A 6,301-nucleotide genomic window follows, 5' to 3' on the forward strand; every position below is an offset into this window, starting at 1 on the left:
TTAAGTAAGTTTTGAGCGGAAATTAGATTATTGCAGGGCGTGGTCTTTGTTCCCGAACCTAGTTATAAAACTTCATTTAGAGGAAACAAATTCAATCAATATCCTAATAAAATACCACGTGGGAGCAGCACAGCATCAGAGTGTTCAATAAATGATGATATATGCATACAAGTAGTTGATGAAAGCCATCATGAGATGCACTGATTAGCATTTTATATGCAATAGCAATATGCAGAGTTGGCTGTGCCAATGAGATGGGTCTGTCTGTTGTGTATGTCCATGAGACATTCATGAGGGGATGAATTCTACCCAATTTTACACTTAAAGCTGTCTCATGTTCTACTGTCAGGATATAGTGAAAGTTTCAGTAAAGGCAGTGTTTTGTGCATTTGTGTGCACCACATGTAGTACAAAAACTGTGCAGCAGTAATTTATACTTAAGTAAAAACACCAGTACTCTTTCCATCCTGGTGTTTCCTGTGTAGTTCTTCTGCAGTCACTCTTTCCTCTTTAGATGTATCAGGTATTAGTGTACTCATTCCTCAGAACAAGACTTATCTGGAGGCCAGACTGAAGAGTACACACTTTCTCCAACTCTCTCTCTCTCTCTCTTTAAACACTGTCTTGTCAGCCCTCCTTCACGCTAATCTGCGACAGTTGTGTTTGAGCATCGAGGTGCTCACTCCTCCTGAACACACACACTCGGACTGACGGCATTTGCTAGACTGACAACGGCATTAGTGTCCTTGTGGGCTTTGCCGACGCCGGTTACACCCATATGTGTGTGTGTTAGCTTAAAGGCGTGCCTCAACCAGACAGATAGGCTGATCCATACACACACACACACACACACACAACCATGCTGCTATAAGCTTCATAGAGCCTCCCTGCGGTGCCCGTCACTAGAGGAGTGACAGGCTGACCCGCCTGGATGCTAATGCGGTGGGCGGCTCTGGAAAGGTAATGATGAAAATCTCAGTGGGTCACAGCGTGGACACACACACATCAAGCTCTGTTGTCCATTAACACCCCCCCAGCCCCCCCACCCACTTTACTGTCATATTAAGCAAGATTTTGTCTGTTTTTTTGAGTTTTCATTGCGTGCAAGTCTTTTAATGTATGTGAGATTATTTCTCTCCCAAAGCATTGCAACACTGGGACAAACAGCACTGTCCTCATACATAATGAATACTATAGACCAAGGTGTGTGCAGCAACTGCATAAATAGTTGATATGCATATTTGAGGTTGCACAGTTTGCTCAGAGCCATGTTAATAAATGTGTTGTGTGGGCTACGGCGGCATTGTTTATTTATATAATTCCACGTAAGTGCAGTGAAAGTGTGGGCCATTTAGGAGCATGGAAATATAGAATAAATTGTCAAAAGCTTATAGAAATATACAGTGTTCAGTATGAGTTTATGTATCATTTTCCTTGATTTAACAAGCAGAGGAAGAGCAATCTCTTCCAGCAGCAGGTAGGCAGGAAGAAAACATTCAGGTAAACAACAAAGGGAGGTGTTGATGAATGCAAAGCGTTGCATTTTACTCTTACTCGCTTGGTTCACTTCATTAGAGTTGCCTGCAGACGTAGGAGATGTAGCGAGGTAGACGCATCGACACTGGAGCAAGCAAACATGTTCGAGTGCAGGTTAAAGTGGCTTTTTCCTGATCCACCACAACCTGATTGGTCTCTCCTGCCATGCTCAATACTCAGCACTTAACTTGGACAGCTGTTTTTCATTAGTCATCATCATCAGTAACTATTGCTGGTTTTAGTCTAGGCCAGTGTTTTCCAAACCTTTTTTTTCTGGGGGGACACACATGACCCAGTTCACAGTGAGAAGAGACAATTTGTGCATAAATGAGCATTTTACTGCTGTTTCTGCATCACCTAATATTAACTTGAATCGGTAAAGCAGCCATTTTGAAGAGATACATGTTTAATAAATCACAACTTCATCATCAGTGAAACAATACACATTTGAAATAATTTATAAATGAAACAAAATAAAGGCATTAAGATAAACAGGCTTTTACTTTTTCCTCACAGTAGCGATCATTGGGGCCGTCTCCTTTTTACAGAATATACGCTCAGTTTATAACCGAGACCCTTTTTATCGCATTTATCAGGAGTTAACAATCTCGTTTTCCCATCATCAGAAAAATAGTGTAAACATTTTAAATATTTTATAAATGAGTGCTTTCAGCAGGAGGAAGAAATTCAGCTAATTTATTTAAATTTATTTGCAACCCAAATTAAATCTACCACGACCCGGGAGTATCCAGGTTCGTAGGAGGGGTTGAAAGAGAATGACACAATAAGCAACTGGAGCCACAGGGTATTTTAACTTGAAATGTAAATGTCTTGAAACTTATTTCCCCCTCTCCAATCAGATGTCTGCATTGCCTGATATAGCCAATAAGAATTAAGTCGAAGCAACCTTACTTTGACTGATGCACTGTTTATTTGAAAATAAAAATAATCTCACAAAAATAGATTGTCTACTGGACTACTACAGCAGCATTTATACTAACTGAAAGTGATACAGTATGTGTGATGTCAAATGGCAATCAACTGCAACTCTGGAATTCCAATGTAAATTAAACAAACAGATATAATAGTGATTTAATACTCACTGTTTCTCTACCAACCACAATTTATTTAAAGATACCCTCAAATGATTTGCTTTGTAACTTTTTACAGGCAAAAAAAAACATTAAATCCTTTTTGACGGAAGCTGCGACCCACCCCAAGCAGCACAGAGAATCTGGTCAATTTTCAAAGTAAAACACTGCATGCAGACAGTCGAATTTCATGCTAAATCAACATTGTGGCACCAGGCCAGAAGTCAGTCAGTCAGAAGCAAGTTGGAGGAGATTTAAAGTGGAGAAACACACCGTTTTGTTTCCTTTTGAAGGACAAGTAAACAATGTCAGGTAGGCAACATGCTCTGGAGACGCTCGGATCACGGAGCTAAACTGTGCCACAGACTTGACGTCATAAAGCTGTGCCCGCTGGAATTCCGGGGCAAGTGATTGAGTTTCATCTACAGATCATAGAGAGCTATCACATCAAAATATACCAGGAGAAAGCAACACATTTAGTATAGCTAGCAGAATGAATATTTACATAGTTATTCAGTACATGTGTAATGTATTGTCACTGGAATCATACGTAAGTATCATCAATATAGTGATACATTTCTTTTAGCCCAAAAATACACTTTATACCTTTATTCCTTCAAAGTCTTCACCACATATGTGATATCAGTCTGGACAGGCATCAAACATTTAACTGCAACTTGACTGATTGGCGGAGACATGCTATATTTCTAATTGTAAATGAAATTAATACAACTGCTACCAAATGTGTTTCAAAGGACCCCATCGGATCTGCCAGACCGTCAGTCCATCATCATCTCACTGCAAAATCCCACCTCCTCTCGCTCAACCCTGAATATATGAAACGTGGAGGCCTAATCGAGCGTTTTACAGATAAAAAGACAGCCTAATGATGAAAGACACTTTCTTGGAAATGCATAAAACAGAAAGAGGGGGGAGTCAACATATCCTGGTAGGAATTCAAAGCGTAAGGTCTTTTTCTTCTGGATGCATTATTGAAAAGGTGGTGGCTCCTAGCAGGGCCCGGTAAGATCTTCTGGTTCGTGAGCAGATTCTTGCACATCACACTTTCTAATGGGAAATTCTAATGAGGGTGCAGGTATTTAGAATACATCAACCCCAGAATGCACTGCAATCACTCATTACATTGGGCATGGTGATGAAAAAAAAAGAAATGATTTTTACACCGCTAACATTAAACCATGGGAATCAACCCCCAAACAAGTTTTTAATAGCACCCCCCTTTTCCATGAATATTAATTATACACAGCTATCTATGCATAGCTGAGTGTGAATATTTATTTTTCAACAACATCTGATGTGCTGTCAAGGAGCTCATTTAAATGACTACTTTTTAAGCATTTTTATTTTCCTGCATGGGTTTGTTACACATTTGCATTTTGGTGTTTTGCAGGGAAATCTCTTAAGTTGGCCTCATCTGACTCCTCTCTGTTGGAGCATTTGAGCATCAAGTGCCTTGTTTTGCAGCATATCTGCATATTGCACATACACATGCTTTCTTACTTTCCTGATCGCTTCCTGCTGGGCTGAGGATTTCAGCCGGCAACCCCCTCGGACCACACTCAGCACCTCCACCTTCAGTCAACAATGTATTAAATTTGACATTTTCAAATGCAGCAGCTCTTAATGTCTGCTGAAATAACCGCCACGAAAAGGACTTTTTGATCATTTCATGCAATATCTGACTAACCAAGGCTGTTGTTTACAGCACATAGCATGCTGGGAGAAATATAATTCAGCTTACTTTTCAGCGCTCATAGGCTTCCGTTCAGTTGCCAGCTCCATCAAAATTCCATCAAATATCCCGCTGACAGATGTTCTTGTCAATCTGAAGCCATAATCCATCACTGCACAGTCTGGGGTGTTATTTTTCTTAAGAGAAATTGCTTCCTTGTTCATTTCTGAGAAATCTCTGTGATAGCAGCGGTGGCACTTGGAGGGGAAAACTCAGAGAAAAAATATGATTTGCATATGAATTGATAGCTGTTAACTTTTGTTCTCTTTCTTTTCTTTGAATAATGAGGGCGACACTGCAGTTTGCTTCATCTCTTGAGAAAGTTACAAGGCCCCTGTTATCACACACACAGAGTTGGGATTTGATAGAATTCGATCAACTTGGAATCAAGTGTTGGATCAGCTTATGGAATTCGAATATTTTCCAATCCCTTACTGAATCTAGTGTAAGTTTTTATCATTTATCATCATCATTTTTGGCTGAGAGGACTAGCCTAATTTATGTTCACAACCTATAGCTACAACCTGAAAATGATTCGAGCAAAATTAAACATGTATCTGACACATCAAAATAACAGTTGTAGTGTACTTACTTTTGCACACCTTATTTTCCGGGAGCTCCCAGTGTCGACTGATGCTGATAATCACAGATTCAGAGATTCTGACTACTCCTGGAATTAGCATTAGTGGTGTAAAGATGAAGATGACTCTGCTAAACCCCTTTCTCTATGAAACACTTAATCAGTCCTGTTGGAAAAGTTTTTCCAGGGGACTTTTTTGACTGGAGTCGTACAAATTGGCCACTGACAGGGGTGAAATTTAGTGCTTGTGTCTCAGCTTTCCAGTCATTCCCAATTTTTGCAATTTCAATACTGTTTATGGACCCCAGTATTCAGAAATATTCAAATACACTAGGCAAAAATAATGCATTTATACCAAATGCAAAAAACGCATGTTTTTTAACCAAAACTGCATTGGATTAGCATAATCAAGAGATCCCTCGCCATCCCCCAATTTTTTTTTGTTTGTTTTGTTTTTGTAAGTGTTAGTTAGCCCCCTTTCTGTGACATGGTTGATAACAATGGATGCGTTAGGTTATCCAGATTCATATGATTCAATTGTTATATGGCAGTTCTTAGTGCTATTCCACAGGTACAGCACTCTTGTTCCACTGACAGCCACTTTCCAACAACTTTATGATGATTGTTTAACAGATATCGCTGCTCTCCGCTGTTACAAATACATGAACAAATAAACAAATAAGGGATCCACTTACAAAATTCCAGCTATAACTGTAAGTATCCTCTAGCGTCAGTTTTTATTGTGCTGTCAAGTTAGCAACAATTAATATGAAATGTCTTGCCAAGTTAGCTTGAAGTTTCATTGTCTGCAATTTGGTTGGGTTTAGGCACAAAAACTACTTTTGTAAGTAATGTAACTTATGTTACGTATGTAATAATTCCAGTCTGTAAAATTGAGGAGGCGATTTTTGGCAGAAATGGAATATAATATTCATAGGTATGATTTCATTTGTGTATAATCACCTGAAAAGAAGAATAGTTCTGGTGTTGTTACCTTAGAATCAGTGCTTTTTATCTACAGACAATGCGGGTCCTCTTCTACAGAGCCTCATCATGTGGAGCCGGCATGTTTCTACAGTAGTCCAGAACAGACAAACCAAACAGTAGATTCTTCTTCACTGTTACGGCTTTGTTTCACAAATAACTCAAATTGGGCTTATGGCTTATTTATCAAATATTATCATAGTATATTGATGCCATATTTCTTTTGCAGCAACTGTCTGCTCAGTTCTTCTATGGGAAGAGGAGGCCTGCTGTGCCATAGATTGTTGTTGTGCCAGCCCACCTACACATCATTGACTTTGATTTGCAGCCTAAAATGGAAACTTTTTTAAAAAGTCA

This window comes from Morone saxatilis, unplaced genomic scaffold, assembly GCF_004916995.1.
Source record: "Morone saxatilis isolate NCDOM2014 unplaced genomic scaffold, NCSU_SB_2.0 Contig1, whole genome shotgun sequence".
In the NCBI taxonomy this organism is placed as follows: Eukaryota; Metazoa; Chordata; class Actinopteri; family Moronidae; genus Morone; species Morone saxatilis.